This window comes from Peromyscus maniculatus, chromosome 10 (assembly GCF_049852395.1).
Source record: "Peromyscus maniculatus bairdii isolate BWxNUB_F1_BW_parent chromosome 10, HU_Pman_BW_mat_3.1, whole genome shotgun sequence".
Lineage (NCBI taxonomy): Eukaryota > Metazoa > Chordata > Mammalia > Rodentia > Cricetidae > Peromyscus > Peromyscus maniculatus.
Genome location: NC_134861.1, coordinates 47,177,801 through 47,196,361, shown reverse-complemented (window position 1 = coordinate 47,196,361; position 18,561 = coordinate 47,177,801). Strand labels below are relative to the sequence as shown.

At 37.5% G+C, this 18,561-nt stretch overlaps 1 pseudogene; it reads left to right on the top strand.

Moving 5' to 3' along the window:
• The first annotated feature begins 5,622 nt into the window (after window positions 1-5,622).
• LOC121821072 (U2 spliceosomal RNA) lies at window positions 5,623-5,760 on the top strand (annotated as a pseudogene).
• The last annotated feature ends 12,801 nt before the right edge of the window (window positions 5,761-18,561 follow it).

Sequence of the window (18,561 nt, the reverse complement as noted above, 5' to 3'; positions counted from 1 at the left end):
ATGAAAACATGACTTTAGGGTACCAATCACAATAGCTGAAGACACCACAAAGAAACTTTCAAATCAGGTCTATAACCACCTCAACTTCGAACTACTTAAATCTTTAATTTTACATGATTTATATTTTTTTCTATTTCCCCAAATCTTTAAGAGCTTCATTAAAAATTATCCAGGAGTATCAGCCAGTAGAGTCATCTTAAAAGAAAATACATGAATTTTTTTTTAAATGAGTCATGGACCTTGTTCTGCTGTTGCAGCCTTAAGGATGGTCTTTTGTCTCCCTGAGCCTTAGCTTCTTCATTTTTTGCATGTTAAATGTTAGCCTAGTGTATAATCAAAGTGCACATGCTTCTATAGACTACACTAACATATGAACTCTGATACATTCATGTCCTTGGACAGAACTCATGATATCAGTTTCTGTACTTCCCAAAGTCCTCACAAATACTTAACTTAATTCAATCTATGAAATAATTTTAAATTACATATTCTTCTAATGTTTATGTGCATAAAAATCTCAGTATGTTGAACTTTAATTTCTAATAAGCAAACACTGACCATGAAAGATAATGGCTACCCCATATTATCTTCCTAAAAATTCATGAATTAGTGAAAACAAAGATAATATTCAGAGTTTACCTATCACAGATTCCCATGGAGGTTACAACCCCACAAAAATGCTTTCTTCTGACAGACATCATAATAACAGTAATACCAAACAAACCATCACCAGGATGTTCATAGTGATGGTCAGCAATCATGAGCTCCTTGCTGAGAGAACCTTGCCAGAGTGCCAAAGCAGCTATGTAATTCTTTGAGCGATGTATTTCTTTGAGTGGGGATGTCAGGTCCCCACTGTGTCCCATGTGACTTCTGTCCTGGGCACAAACACCAGCACAAATGGTTGAGACAGTCATTGAGCTGAAAGGTCATAAGACCAGGGAACACTCCATATTCTGAGGGGTGGTGGGGTAGGCATATGTTTGCTAAAATTCTGTGGCATGAAGCTATGCTTTTAGTTAGAGTGTTATAGATCTAATAAAATATTCCTCAGATCCCATTATATGATGTGTAGTTATAATTGTACAAAAATATATAAGGGCAATTTTTAACCAATATTTATGAAAGCAAATAATGTTAGTTGTATAATTTGTGTTTAGAAAATTATTGAGGCCTGCATACCTGACTTTTGTGTAAATAAAGACAGTGTTTTAAGGATTGTAGTGTCTTATGTCTCCTAAGAACACCCTACATACCCACACCCATACCCACCCCCCCACACACACCACACACATTCTTATATATTTGTAATATAGTTGATTTGGAGATCTTTGCAATATATAGATAGATATAGGTAGATGATAGATTGTCAGGCAGACAGATCATAAGTAGGTAGGTAGGTAGGTAGATAGATAGATAGATTATTGTGATCCAGGTGTGTAGAATTGCAATTCAAGGTACTTCATGCTGGAGAAGAGGAGTGAAAAGCATGAATTAGTAATATTTGAAACTCCTTCACCCTTGTGAGTTACAGTGAATATGAGCAACTGAGGAGCTTGTGGTCTCATGTTTCCACTATTGTTAAATAATAAAACCATTGTCCTTCCTGAGTCTTCATAAAATGAAATAAAAACTATTAATCAGTAAATTTAACATCTATAGTCAATGCAAAAGCTAAGTAAAAGTTATTTCATTTTTTTTAATCATCGAGGAAGCCTCTCACTTGTGGTAAGACTTTAAGAGCCTTCTGGAAACTTCTGAGCTATTGGAAACTGGGAGGACAAGAACAGATGAGACTGTGCACACTCTCATTTTTAATTTATGTGGTATTTAAACAAGATTAATCATGTTTATTTCTGATTACAAATGCAATCTTCATTACAAAAGCACTTAAAATTATGGATAATAATAGATAAAAATTACAAATTACTAAAGCATAAATGAGGACTTGAAAATTTCTAATTGAAGTTTCTAGATTTCTTTCCATCCAACACTTGTACAGCTATTTTAATTTTTCTTTAATTTATTTATGTGTGTAACTGTGTGTCTGTGTGTGTGTGCTCTTGTGTGTTGGTGTCTGCCAACAACCTGAAGCTTTCTGTTGGGTCTCTTGCAGTTGGAATTATAGGAATCTGTGAGCTTGCAGACATGGGTGCTGAGATCTAAACTCATAATAGAACAGCAACCTCTCTTTGCCACTGAACCGTCTCTTCAGGCCACACATATTTATCTTTATAAAAGTGAGTTATTGTATTATGTTTCTAATCTGACTTGATCCTTTGAAATTCACCTTGAATATGATCTATGCAAATAAACATTTTCTCAGCAATAAGAATTCATAAACTACAATTTATATACCCAATATCCTTTTATTATAAAGTTGATTTTTTCCCTGAATGTATATCACCAAAAATAATGATGAAGCAAACTTTCTAAAAGAAAAAAAAATCCTTTTGCAAATATCTCATTATTTTTTTATGTAGATTCCCAAAAGTGAAATTACTAGGCCCAATGCCCAAATGGATTTTTAGGACTTCAGTACATGAATACTTTGAAATACTCTTAGAATATATTTAACATTTAGTCAGAGAATAAATGACTTCTGTAGTACCGGCCATTATGAAGAATACACAAAGATCTCATTCCTATTTACTCCATAAGAAGGTCCCAAATTCCCAAGGACGAGATGAAGACTAAGCTGCCTAATGTCCCTGTGGTTAAACTTCTTTCTTCTACTTGAAAAAGAGTCCTCTTTTAACTACTGGATGTGTAATGGTACCTGGGAAAGTCTACAGGAAACAGAAGCATAATCTCCATCCCTCCATGGAAAATGCAGTTAAGACCACAGAAGACTATGGTAGACCTCTGAGCACCAGCTGGAGAAAACTGACCTGACTTAGCACTGCTCATGAGCCTTCTGAAGGGAACTAGTGGGATGAGACAGTCCTTCCCACCTCTTGAAGCTACCTTATCATTTTCCTCTCCTAAGGATGCACAGAAATTGTTAGCCAAAATCCTCTCACAAAGAACTCATATAGCTAACTGCCAAAGTCAAAATTCTTTTTTTGTTCACCCCAATGCACTTGATCTTTATTTTCTCTTTTTTAATTAAATTTTTTCATTTGTTTATTTTCATACCAACCAGTTTCCCCTCCCTCCTCTTTTCCCTTTCTCTTCCCTCACCCCCACCCCCATCCACTCTGTTCAGAAAGGGACAGGCCTCCCATGGGAGTCAACAAGCATGGCATATCAAGTTGAGGTACCAAGCTCTTCCCATGTATCAAGGCTGGGAGAGGTATCCCAGCATGGGGAATAGGTTCCCAAAAGCCAGCTCATGCACGGGGGACAGGTCCTGATCCCAGTGCTAGGGGACCCACAAACAGACCAAGCTACTTAACTGTCACCCACATGCAGAGGACCTAGGTCGGTCCCATGCAGCCCCCCTAGCTATCAGTCCAGAGTCTGTGAGCTCCCACTAGCTCAGGTCAGTTGTCTGTGGTTTTCCCTGTCATGATGTTGACCCTGCCCTGCCTTGCTCATACAATCCCTCCTGGACTCCTGGAGCTCAGTCAGTGCTTGGCTGTTGATCTCTGCTTCTGCTTCCATCAGTCACTGGATGAAGGTTCTCTGATGACAATTAGGGTAGTCACCAACATGGTTACAGGAGAAGACCAGTTCAGGCACCCTCTCCACTATTGCTAGGAGTCAAACTTCTTAATTTAGCACTTTGATTTTTAAAACCTTTCTTCTCTCTTAGTTCCAAGTCAAGTATCTAGAAAAGCTTTCACTTATTTAACAGAAAAAAAAAAAAAACATCTTCCAAATCATGACTTCTACTCTCTGGCAAGTACTTAATCAATTACCTGCCTCCTGGAGCAGTAGAGATCACTTTGGGGTGGGGGTTCAAAAGACTTCAGAAATTCCTTTAAAGAAGTACACCAAAGAGAAGGGCCAATATTTTATCACAGGACTCATGCCTTCCTAGAAAGTCCTTAAGACCACCAACAGCTCCCATTTATTGAGTATCTGTAGTAGTATGTGTGTGGCTGGGAAGAAGATGGTTTAAATTGGAAAATCACAATGTTGCCCACTCACAACTTCTATGTAAATAGAAAGTCAAATGAGGTTAGAGTTAAAGGACATCCTGCTGTGGATATCTCTCCTATAAATAAAACACTGATTGGCCAGTAGACAGACAGGAAGTATAGGCGGGACTAGCAGAGAGGAGAGCGCAAAAGGAGAGGAAGGCAGAGGGGAGGAGACACCAGCTGCCATTCAGGGAGCATCATGTAGAGGCAACAGGTAAAACCACGGAACACGTGGCAACATATAGACTAACATAAATGGGCTTAGTATAAGAGTAAGAGCTAGACAATGGTAGGCCTGAGCTAAAGGCCAAGCAGTTTAAATAATATAAGAGTCTGTGTGTTTATTGTATAAGTGGGCTCCAGGACTGACAAGACTTTGCTGGAGCTGGAGAGAAATTTTCCAGCTACAACATCCAATGATTTAGTACAGTCTTTTAAAGCTAACAGCATACTAGACATTAATTCTGCTTCTTTTTTTTTTTTTTTTTTGAAAGTAAAGAAAAATTTATTGAGTGGGGTTAGACATTGATGTACAAATGATTGAAGAACTTGGGAGATAAAATACATTTTTGGTGCCAAACAACTTCTCTGGTTTCTGCAGCTTTAAATGTAATTTGGAAGTTACATTAGAAAACAGGACAGTTAATTTTTGTTGGTGGTGTTTATTTTTGTGATTGTAATTTAATTACGTTTCTCCCTTTCCTTTCCTCCCTCCCATATATCCCTTCCCACTATTTTATTTTCATCAGTTGTTATTGTATGCACATATGTATTGTATATGTCTACATGTTTCTAAATAGTAATGTAATGTTTCTTGGGTGTGCGTTTTCAGGTCTGTTTGGCACTGGACAACCAATTTGTGTGCTCTTCCCTGGGGAGGACCACCTCTCCTGCTTCTAGTTTTCCTCAGTTGTGTGAGGGGCAAGATGGAGGAGCAGACAGTGTTTGTTTCCTGTAAGAGAAAATGCAAGGTAGCAAAGGAGAGATTAGAGTCCATTGAGAGAAACTGAGGCAAGACCCTGAGAACCAATAGATAGATTATGAAAATTAAGTATTGTGGAAAACAGAAAGCAACATAGAAAAAATTCCTAAGCAATCTCAACATCTTCCACCTTATGTGGAGGAGATCCAGGCTTAGCAAGGCACCACAAGTGAGAGAACTTGACTGTAATCAATCACAATACCTGCTTGTCTAGTCCCCGGCAAAATCCCAAGTTTATACAAAATAACTAATTTTTTTTACTCATGGAGATTATAATATATGAAGAAACTGGAGAGGGAAAAGAGACAAATGAGGTGGGTGGGGAGAATCAATAGAAAATGGAGGAGCAAACTAAAATTCTGATTGCAGCTCAGAGACTTGGTCAAAGACAGATTCCCTCCCAACAAGCTATCTATGGAGAAAATATTCTGTCTATTATCTAGGAAATTGACATTGTTGCAGCCACCTGTGATCCTGACATTAGGAACCCAACTTCTCTTAGAAGCAGAAAACAAGATGTGGCTACACAGGAGCACCTGTGGCTGGCACCGCATCGCTTCTCGGCCTTTTGGCTAAGATCAAGTGTAGTATCTGTTCTTATCAGTTTAATTCTGCTTCTTCTGTTAGTCCCGCTGGGGAAGAATAACAACAATTCCACAAGGTTTTAGCCAAATCTAAAGCAAACTTTATTAAATACTGGCCAAAACCATGGACACTGGCCAGGTCCATACCCAGGATACCCAGAGTATGATGCCAAATTACATTAGTCAGGGTTTTATAAAGCAAAACTCACAAGGCTACATACTTCCTGCCTTGTCAATCAGAGACAAGCATATATCCTCATGTGCTTCCTATGTACCTACTGAATATGTGTGATCAAGCACATCCTGTGTAGTTGGGGCAACCAAGCCTGTTGGGCAACCAATTAAAAACACAAGGGTTGATATATTATATAAAGAGCATCCCCCAGCATTCTAGAAAGTTATCTATCCTTGGGCAAGTAGGGCTCACAGGCTAAAGGCATTTTTGTTTTATAGATCTCTTAGGCACAGTAGTTTAAACTTGGATTATAACTTTGTCCATCACACTTCCATATTGCAGCCTTATAAGAGATTAACAATATATTCACTTCAAAGCTTAGTCCTATTCCCAAGTTTCAATTACTTCAGAAATATATAAACTAGTCAGGTAGGACAGGGGACTCAAAATCCTGTTCAGAGAGGGTCTTTGTTTGGGGCCATGAATGTCAAAAGAGAGTTCTACTTCCTTGTTCCTTATTATCTTCTCCCTAGAAGCTATAAACTGAAAGTAAGTGGAAGCTGCTGGACACCTCATGACTGGGCCAATTTGACTAGGCAACTCATCTACAGTCTCATGCCTTACCCTTAAAAAAGCCTGCAGATTAGCACCTCTAAAGCACCCGATTTCCCAGGACCAATTCTGCTAAACAGGGCCTCTGCTCCACACTACCACCACCTACCTTTCTACCAAATAGAAATTCTATCATAAAATTCTCCCATGAATTTCATTCTTCAAATTTGTAAGGCAAGGGCCTTAAAACCACAGCAACAGGGTACCTCTGGTGGACTTTGAGTTTTCTGAGGCCCTTGCTCCCTTGAGTCAAGTTCACTAAGAACCAAGAGCAACTCCATCCAGGCACAATATTATACCCTTGTTGCAATCATTTTATTGAATTCATAAGGTCGTCTTGGGAAAAAATAATTGGAGTGGTCAAATATATAAAAGTGATTCTTAAAATGATAAAGTGCCTATTTTATAAGAGATGAACACTTTGAATAAAATCAGTACAAAAGGACAGCATGCCTGATGATAATTATGTACCTTACTAAATGTTCATTTATGAACTTCATCATATAAGGATCAACAATGATCATGAGCTGTGCAAGTCATACATAGTCAACCATTGCCAACTGCACATATGAAAAATTAGAATGAAATATGGCTGTGAGGGACACACTACTACAGTGTGTCGAGCAGAGACAGCCTTTGAATACGGCACAAAGAGGTGACTCCGCAATCAGTATGCAGCCAGTGGAGAGGATGTTGGCCCAGGTGCCAGCATTCTTGACTTAAAGCTGCAACTGGTGTTTCAAGGCCAAAGAGAAAGAAGGCAGATATCCCATCCTGACATTAAAGAAAATGGGACAACTGTGAGTTCCCCACAAGTGTGAAAAGATAAATTTGATTAAAGACATGATGCAAGTTGAAGACAAAGTAGCTGTCCTCTGCAGATTTCTGAGTGACAGGCTCCATGGGTGGCCCTGCTGGCCCTGAGAAGACAAACTGTATTTTCAGTCAGTGTGGAACAGACTGCAGGTCAGAAATGAGCCCCTTTAGCCACAGTTGAATGAGTGGATAGCAGGCTTGTCAGATGCATCTGCATTCAGGGCTGAGAACACTGATGGGCATATGCTGGCCATCATCCCTATTCTTTAATATTCTAGACATCTAGGAAGAATGTCCGTGGCTCCAGGATTTAGAAGTCAATTTCTGGATGTGCTTATATTTCCCGAGACAGAATGTTAATGTCTACAACTGGATTGTAAAAAGATTCTGCTTTTCTTGCCCTGTCTCTAACTCTACAGTTGTCACAAGTCACTAAACTTCTTTGTCAGGCTCTGTAAATTATTGCTAGTAATTTACTAGAAATGTATTTTTATTTTAAATTAATTTTCAAAGTTTGCATACCTGTCCTGAAATTCCTCATGGCTGATTTCAATACACTGACTTTGCATTTGGCATTGATAACAATTAGTTCTATTCTCTTTAAGAAAAGACCGATTGAAGAGATCTTAATTCTTTACTATTAATTGGAAATCTCTTTTTCCATATTCCCTGCCCCACACAAATTCATATGGATGGAAACTGGCTGGGTACTTGAAAGACAATGTGTTTTGAAAGCAGCACAAACAAAAACTTAGAGATGAAGAAAGAGAAAGCCAAAAGATGTGGTAAAAGATGAAAACTAGAACTTTGGTTATGGCAACAGATAGATGGAAATGCAACTAATTTTCTAAAATTATATTGATCTGATGAGGATAAAAGCTATACCAATATTTTCAATCATGAAAATATCATGATTCAACCTAGTGCTCAGGATAATAAAATAACCTGGTTATGGTCAGTCAGCTACTATGAAGCAAAAGCAAATATCAGAGCCTGGGTTTCTAGAATTTAGCTATATCTTATAAACTTATCAAAACCATGAAGCAGAACACAGAGAAAGGCTTTGTCATGGTACAACATAACTTCATAATAAAATCCTGAAGAAAGTTGAAATAAAAGGAATAGACTTCATCTTAATAAAGGCTATATGTGACAAACTTATAGCCAATATTATAATAAATGGAGAAAAATAAAAGCATTTCTTCAAAAGTTTGGAGTGAGAGAGAAATGTCCATTCTTTCTACTCTTTTGCAACATAGTGTTCAAATTCTTAGCTAAAGTAACATGACAAGACAAACAAATAAAAACAATACAAACAGGAAAAGAAGATGTTAATTTATTCCTATCTCTAAAGTACCTGATCTTCCATTTAAAGTATCCTGAAGCCTTGACAAGAAAAATGAGAACTAATAAATAATTTTAGCAATGTGGAATACAATATTCACAGACAAAAATCAATTGTTTTTTATTGGTTTTCCTTTATTTTTCTATATCAGTAATGAACTTACTGAGGTTGAAATCAAGGAAAAAATAAAAAGTCATTCATAACAAAGTAAAAAAAAAAAACATGACTAATAAGCCGAAGGAAATAAAAGATGTTTGCAAGTGAATTTTAAGACACTGAAGATATTGAGGAGGTACTAGGAGATGGAATGACCTCCAATACTTATGGATTGTCAGAATTAATATTGTGCAAATGCCTATAGTACTACACATGATCTACACACTCAACACAATCCCCATTATGATCCAATGTAATTATTCATAGAACTGGAGAAAACAATTATAAAATTCATTTGGAGCCGGGCGGTGGTGGCGCACGCCTTTAATCCCAGCACTCGGGAGGCAGAGGCAGGCGGATCTCTGTGAGTTCGAGGCCAGCCTGGGCTACCAAGTGAGTCCCAGGAAAGGCGCAAAGCTACACAGAGAAACCCTGTCTTGAAAAATCAAAAAAAAAAAAATTCATTTGGAAGTATAAGAGAAGGAAAGCTAAAAAAATCATTAGCAAAAACAAACAAATAAACAAACCAGTGCAAGGTGTGTCAAAAACAGTAAGGGACTGGCAGGGGGTGGAGGGAGGAAAGAAACACCATGGAGAATGGAGAATGTGGTGGCTAATATTGGTTATCTACTTGATTACATCTGAAATTAACTGGGACCCAAACAATTGGGCATTTGAAGCAGGAGGACCCATGCATCATACACCATGTATTCTGATGGCAGTCTACATAAGTGGACACAGAAGAAGGAAACTTGGCTTTTTGTCTGCTTGCCTTCACTGGCAAGCTCATTTATGTGGTGGTATTCAAATTGTACTGAAAGGTGATTTTGATTGTATGTTAATAAAGTTGCCCAGGGGTCAGAGCTATTAGAGCCATAGCAAGAGTGTGGCGGTGGTGGCACACGCCTTTAATCCCAGCACTTGATAGAAGAGCTAGGTAGATCTCTGTGTGTTCAGGGATATAGCCAGCATTGGAGACATACGCCTTTAAGACCTGGGGGGCTGTACATACAGGCAGTGACGAGGCAATCACGTGTTTGGGTTTACAACCAATGAGAAGGCAGAACAAAAAGACTACGAAAATGTGGGAGCCCGTTCTGGGGTTCCTCGTGGCTTTACCCAGCAGGTCCGAATAGAGGATGATCAGGACCACGGGCCTGAGTGCAGGTGTCTGAGATGGTCTGCACTTGGCTGTGCTGGGGGAGGAGGTCTTTTGCTCCACCCCTTGGCGTCTCTATAAAAACCCTGGGCCAGAGACAGTCGGGGCCCGTTGGAATAGGTTCCAGGCCCTCTCGAGGCTATCCTTTATTTTCTATCTGTTTATCTCCGCAAGATTCTCTGCTATAAACCCTTCTATCTAATATTTCCTGCTGCTCGCACTCAAGAAAACTCTGGGAAGCTGTGGGGGTGGTGGGTAAACGCCCCACACGAAAAGACATACACACAGGAAGTAGTTCTTTTTCGAAAAGCTAGGACCACCGCAGGAGAAAGGGTGAGATTATAGCTCTGAGCTCTGACCTCTCAGCTTTCTCTTTTACATTGGTTCTGTGTTATTTAATAAGACGGTTGGTTACATCTACACATTTATCCTGTTGCTGTGGTCAGTATTGATTCCAACTTCTTCAGTGTTCTACTTAGACTGAAGACCATCAGCTTCCCAAGAACACTCTAGGGCTCAAACACCAGAGTGGCACTGCCGAGACAACCAGCTTTCTAGACAAAACAAGTGTTGGAATCTCTGTCTTTTTACCATCAGACAGTCATAGTACTTTCTTGGACCATATCCTGTGAATCAATCTAATAAATGTCCATTTAATATATGTATTCATTCTATCAGTTCTGTTTCTTTGGAGAACCATGTTTAATACATGAACTAATACAATAGGGTAGAGGACTCAAAACATAAACCCTTACAGTTGCAGTCAAGTAATTTCTGCCAAATCTGTGAAAATCAAACTCAGAAGAAAAGATGGCCTATTTAAGAAATGGTGCTGTGAGGATGGAGAGATGACTGAGCAGTAGGATCACTGGATACTCATGTAGAGGACTCAGGGTCAATTCCCAGAATCCATGTGGCTCACAATCCATGGTATTGGATGCCCACCTTTGGCCTCTGTGGGAACCACACACCCATCTGCTGTATAAATATACAGGCAGGCAAAAGACATACAAATAAAGTAATATGAAATAGAAACAATATGCTGAGAAGACCAGTTTCTACATGTAGAAGAATAAAACTCGATCCATACATTTCTGCTTACATACATTGATGTAAAACCTCAAATTCTGTGATGTATTGCCTTATATTAATGTAAGGAGTGAAACTCTGAAACTCTTAGAGGAAAACATAAAGCTCCTCAAGATAAAGTGATAGGCAAGCACTTACTGAAAAAGACTTTAATAACAAGAAGAATCTTCCCCAGGACTGGCAAAATGGGATTACATTAAGTTCAAAAGTTTCTGGAAATCATAGGAAACAATTGAGAGAGTAAAGAGACCCATCAGCAGAATGAAAAACAAACTTCTTTAACTACACATCACACAGGGGATTGATATGTAGAATACACAAAGAATTGCAAAATTAGGCACCAATAAACCAAATCATCCAACAATAAGTGGGATAATGAACTGAATAGACATTCTCAAAATAAGAAACCCAAATGGCCAATACTTTTTAAAATGTTCAACATACTTAGGCATCAGAGAAATGAAAATTAAAACTACTATTGAGATTCCATATCCTCTCATTCAGATGGTTATTATAAATTAAACAGATGAGAACAAAATTTAGATGAGGATATGGAGAAAGAGGAAACCCTGTTCACTGCTAGTGGGAGTGAAAACTTGTATATCTACTATGGAAATTAGTTTGGAAGTTTCCTAAAATACTAAAAGCACAAGAATCACATAACACAGTGTCATAGTTAAGGTTTATATTGCTGTGAAGAGACACCATGACCATGGCAACTCTCATAAAGGAAAACATTTAATTAGGTGGCTCACAGTTGAAAGATTTACTTAGTTATCATCATGGCAGGAGACGGCAGTGTGTAGGCAGACATGGGGATGGAGAAGCAGCTGACATTTTCCATCTTGATCTGCAGGCAACATGAAGGGGTCTGAGTGTCACACTGAGAGAAGCTTGAGCATGGAAGACCTTCCTGACAGTGACACACTTCCTTCAACAAGGCCACACCAAGGAGTGCCACTCCGTATGAGCTTATGGGGCCAGTTACATTCAAACTAGCACACCCAGAAATATCATTATTGAGCATAGACTGAAAGGATTCTTAGTCAACATAGCACAAGACACTTGCTACACTATGTACAACAGACAGGGAATAGAACCAGGCTGGATGTTTCCAACAAAAGATAAATGTAGAATAAAAATGTGGAACATATACACAATGGAATGTTATACGGTTTTAAAGAAAAATTAAATAATGACATTTGTAGGAAAGTGGGTGCACCTGGAAGTGATTATGTCAAGCAAAATAAGCAACCTCTGAAAGGCAAACACAGTATCTTTTCTCTCCTATGTGGAAACTAGACACACGCATGTGTGTGTGATGTGTAAGCTATAAACATAGAAAGGGTGCCATGAGTGGGAAAGAAGAGTTTTCAAGAGAGGAGGGACTATAGAGGGGAATAATAAAATATATCCAATAAATCAATAGAAGGTGGGACTCACTGGAGCAAGAAACAAAACCAAATTAAGGAGATAAGAGAACCAAGAGTGGGAGGAACTAATATGAAGATGTCATGATGCAGCCTATTACGTTGTATAGTAATTCAAAAAATTATTTTTTAAAAAGAATAATTATTAGTACACCTGACTTGAAGAGAACAGTTTGACCTCTTTTGTGGGGGAGGGAGCAGGATTTCTCTGTGATAGCTGTGGCTGTCCTGGAACCCACTCTGTAGACCAGGCTTACCCTGGACTCAAGAGATCTGCCTGCCTCTGCTTCCCAAGTGTTGGGGTTAAAGGCATGTGACCACCTCATGGCCAGTTTGGCCTCTTCTTATTTGTTGTATACATGGTTCACATGCTACCAGGCAGTGCTACCTTCAGATATTCATGTCTGCCCAAGGACTCGAACACACAAACACACACAAATTCATATCAACTGTCCAATAGTAGAAAGCTAGAAACAACCTCAAAAATATGTACTAGAAAATGGCAGATTGGGACAAAGCAACTCTGGTTCGTGCTGAAAAGGAATGAATTACTGATGTGCACACTATGTATGAATCTCAAAGACTTAAATTCTGAGAAAAAGAAACAAGTACAAATTTAATGTATTTGAATTTCAACAGTGAGACAAATTTATTAAAATTAATATATACAATAAGTACAAGTGGCTTGGAAAGAGGCATGAGGGTACTTCCTGGAGACAGAAAAATGCTGCATACCAAAAAAAGTGTTGTTTGAAACAGTAGTATTATTTTGTTACAATTCTACAGTTAATTCATTTAAATGCATACATAAATTTTACTGACATAAATAAAGGTAATGGTAGTCCCAGAGTGCTACATGGGGATGGAAACACCACCAGTGTGTTCTTCTGGCCATGATCTTGAGAGGAGTAGTGCTATTAATTAGGTCAAGGCTGGAGAAATATGAATGACCAGTTATCTAAAAATCATGTTTTATATATAATCCTGAGGAGAACTCATCTTTTTTTCTGGGAAAAGTAAAAATGAGAGGAACCACAATCTCTTACTTTTGATGCTTCATTTGGAACATAGGGTGTTCTGCAGCACAAGGCTCAGAGGATCAAGGGACTTGGGAAGTGGAGAATTCCCCATCAGTGAGACTTGGATTTCTTCCTGAATGTTTCACAAAGAGCTTTTTCTTTGATGGGAGGTTAATCCTCTCTATGACATGATGATACTATGGTTTGGAAGTTAAAATTCTTTGATTTCATCTACTCATGGGTCTCAAAGGGGATATATTATACACACCAATAAGCATTCGTAAATGAAACAGTCTACTGCTCTATTAATGGCTTTCACAGCCTACTCAGACTATGCCTTTAAGGAAGCCCCACATCTCTGGCTCATGCAGGCATGTCATTTCACATAAAGCCCAACATTTATTTTAGCCCTAGAAGTAGAAATCACACTTCCTTTTTATATTTTTTTACTAAAAATGAAAATATTTATTTGAAATATTTTATCTCAATATAATAATGAAGATACCATATTTTTCCAATCATGAACCATTTTGCAGAAATGTCATACCTAGAAAGTTGAGAAGTTGCTAAGTTCCATGGTGGTAGATAGAAATTGTTTGATCATATGAGTTGCAAAAATCACTTTAGAAATTATGATACTTCTTCACATATTTCTTTAATTGAAAATAGATTATTTTGTCATAAAATACATCCTAACTATAGTTTCCCTTCCCTCCATCCTTCCTAATTGCCCACACCACCTTGCTTCTCCCCCAAATCCACTCCCTCTCTGTTTCCTCTTCAGAAAACAGCAGGCCTCCAAGAAATGACAGTTAAACATTTTTAAAATTATTTTTGTTTGAAAGACTTTCTTTTTGTATTTGAACAGTTAGTATTATGGAAACTTTAAACTTTTAGCAGTTAGTCAATGATTCTCCTTAAACATCACTCTCCTGATTTGTCTTCATTGGTTGTAGACTTGAACTTGGAAGTTCAGTGACCTATGCTAAACTCTTCTAATTCAGAAAAAAAAAAGAATCAAATTTTACCACCATCAGGTAGAGCTTAGATTTGAAGTAAAGACTGTATGAGATGGAAAATAATGGATAAATGTTGGGAAAACATAAGGAAATAACCAAGGAAACTTTTCTCAAGGCATAACTATACATAGAATTTATGTGGTTTGGTAAGATATTATACTTGTGGCATCATTGGAAGGTAAGGTAAGCTATACAATTGCAAATCCTTCTAAATTCAGTGATACTAGGCAAATAATTTTAAGTGGGTTCCTTTATTTAAAGTGTTGCATACAAGTGTTTTATCTTATATGTGGATGATGACTTTTAAGCTTTAGATACGTGTCTCGATCCAAATAACTACAGGAATTGGGTAGCTGTTAAGGGACCATGGAGGAAGAGGGGAACTTACAAGGGAAGGAAATAAAATATAGTATTATACAGAGATAAAGAGAAAAGTAGAATAGGAGATTAAGTGGGGAAGATGAGAGAAAGGGTAAATGAGGGATTATGGAGAGTGATAACTAGCACTAAAGGCCATCTGAAAAGCTATATGGAAGCCTACTACTATAGAAGCTTCTTAAAATACATATATAAAAATAAATTAAATGGACTCACTGTGTAATGACAGAGTCACTGTACAACATCCCAACTAGACATCCTATGCTACCAAGTAAGACCTCCAGTTCTAAAAATGGGTTACATCTTGTTGGGTCATTGGCTAAGGTGGTTTCATAGACACCCCCTATGTATCTTAGGCTATTTCCAAGGCTACTGATTACTCTCCACAAACTGACAGCAAGACCTTGTTGCTGAAGATATCATTTATTTACATCATCAAACATGAAGAACTGAGCTGGGGCCCAACTAGAATTTTTAGCCATATTGGTGAACATTGATGGTGCTGGAAGATACTACCAGAGAAGAAAAATCATCATCAGTAACACCCAGCTATAAACCCTGTAACCTATAACAGCAACCTGCCTGTAAGATAAACTTGTGTAATGTAGGCACAAAAATTATGGGAGTAATCAAACACATTCTAAAATTAGATTTAAGGCCACTTCATGAGATGGAACCCATTTGCAACACTGCTAAAGTGGTCAAGAACCAGAGACTAGATAGGCCACAGATCCTAGCAGAAAACCCTCTATTAATATTACATAAATACTCAACAAAATCAACTTTCCAAGGGCTGAAACTACCTCTGAATATGTTTAACAACAATTAAGAAAGTTATATGCACACTGAGAGCACGTTGATTTGTCTTCCATTTTTACAGAATTTCTATTGAGAACTTGACAGATAGATCTGGAAGAAAAAGTTTCCAGGGCACCAGAAAGTAGAAACAAGATTGTATGGAAAAAAAATGAAAGAATGAATTAATTTCACAAAAATAATATGGATGCAGATGTTTGGCCAAATGTAAAGACAACTAGCATTCGGTATATCTGTAATCCCTTCAGAGCTTCTTTCTCAACCTGGTTCCTTTTCTGTTTTCTGAGAAGCTCCTACCATTCTCCAGGATATAAGTCATGGTAAGTATCCTTGCCATTCTCTAGTTCAAGTTCTTAAAAAAGCTTTGTCCTTTCCATGCCCTAAGGAAATCTTGTTCTCTGGTTCTTTACAAGCATCACTATAACCCTGACACTTATGCCAGACACTATCATCTTTTGTCTACAATTCTACTGTAGTCTACAATAATTTCCTGTTTTCCTTCTTTAATTCCTTTCCTTGCAATAGTTAGTTGCAAAGTATCCTAAAAGTGACCAGACCAATACTTCTTAAATACTTTAATAAAGTATTGTTCCTCAGATAAATTTATCTTAAGGTATTCAGCAAGAGTGGAAGGAAGTGGTCTAGCTCTGCCCATCTCATCTATCATTATTATTATTAAAAATCACTCTTGTTCTAATTTTGGGTGAAGATTGTTCATCTACAACTGCATCTGTATCACAGTGGTGGCTTCCTTACATTGACTCTCCATTCCTGGACTGTGTGTAATGTCCCCAGTCTTTCTGCACGTAAAGAGTCGGCAGACACCCATTCACCCTTCCACCCAGGTAGTGTTCTTGAAATAAAAGGCTAATATAGGGGATTTGCTCTTTTGTTCCATATCTTTCTTTGTCAATTTTCATTGTCCTAATCCTGGGCAGTATTTTCTTGCATATAGAGTATTTCTTAGGTGGATCATTGTGAGGATTAGATGTGGAGAGAAGAAGGGAGAGGAGGTAGAAGCTCTAGAAAATCTATTTACCCTAGACCTCCTCAGTCATCAAATAGGGTAATGAAGACAAGGGATGATGCTCACATTCTCATGACTATGCATCTGATGCTCTGATGCTCTGTATTTGTTCTGAGCTCACATGAGAAGACAAGTAGTCAAGAAGGTGACAACCTAATGCTGGCATGGGGCCTTCACTGTGCTCTCTACACTCTTTTCTCTTTCTTACTGTGCATGCTGTTAAGGGTTTTATTTCTTGCCTAAAATCACTTCCCTTTTCTCATCACTTCTCATGTTTTCGTTCAAAGTTACTTTCTCTCTCTCTCCCATGGAAGCAGTGTCTGCTACTACAGATCTCCCATTGGAGTCATATTTATCACACAGCTAACGTATTCAGTTTGGTAATGATCGGGATAATATCCATATTTCCCACCATTCTAGAATCTCATTGAAGTCCATGACCAGCTTTACTCACTACTCAATACAAACTGTCTTTCTTACTGGCCAAAAATATTTGTCAGATCAGCCAAATAAATGGGTGTATTTCTAAATAATAATTAAAAGAATAATAATTTGATTTGATCTCATTCTTTACACAACTGTACACTATATAAAATCAATCAAGAGGCAGGATTCAAAAGTTAGAAAGAACTTTGAATGACTTTATATTCACCAAATATTTTATAATTCTGATTTTTCTTACTTAGCATGGCTCCCCCAACTCATCATTTTATATTCTACTAAATTTTAATAATTAAATATGAAGGATGCCAAAGGAGAGGTCTAGAGAGCACTCTATCAATTGATTCATAAAATATTTGCTAAGTGCCTATCTTACATTTGGACAAATTGCTCACCTTCTGACAAGTGAGATTTATTTCTTTACAAGTGAAGATAATGTTCCTATCACATGAAAACTGCTGTAATTAAATGAGATGCAATTATGAAATGGAATGCATGTCATATGCTCCTGGACACTTTGGTGCTATTCTTTCATGTTTATTATAAGCATTAACTATTGTATTGAGCTTTGAAGTAACTAGCCAACAAAATGATTATTTTTATCCCTTTTATACATCAAAAATTTCCAAATATTTAAAGATTTCTTTTGTCACTCAGAAATTAGCAAGAGAATGAAGGATAAAAAGATAGATCTTCAATCTCCTCTACTCTGTGGTTCTATGTACTGAAGGATCCATGATCCACTTTCAAATTGTATAACCTGTAAAGGGGTGAGTAGTGCTAACCAGGAACTCTGAAGATAACGTTGGGCCTAATGAACCACTTTAATTTTTGCAATCACCATGGCTAACATTTTTTTGTCCTGAATTTCAAAGATTTGCAAGTAAAATAGCTCATGCAGTTAAACCAAAACCAAAATAAACAAACTAAAAGAGTAAATATACTCAGTTTAAACAATTGAGAAGCAAGAGATTAAGAAGTAAGGAATGTAATTTACTAACACATGTTTTTTTTTCTAATGTTCTTTCTTTCCCTGTCTCCTGAAATAGTCTGAGTCTGCCCTTGTATTTCTATTTTACATTTGGGTGTTTCTTCCATTGGAATGACCTTGAGTCTCTAGATGCTGCATATGTAACTTCTGCAATCACTTCTTTTTCAGTCTCAAACAATATTACTCAAGTATCTCCGTCTTTTCTTCAGCACTCTCCTCAGGTTTTCACTTCTCCCTCTCTCTCTCTGTTCTTAACAAGGAAATTTTGTCATCAATGCCTTGCTTAATTTTTGCATATTTTACCCAGTATTCATGGCCAAGACTTCTAGTTCTTCCCATCATAAAAAATAAGTATGAAAAAGCAACATTCTCTTTCCCAATGAAAAGAATGTTAATAGTTACAATAAATGAATTAATTAAAATTATCCATTATT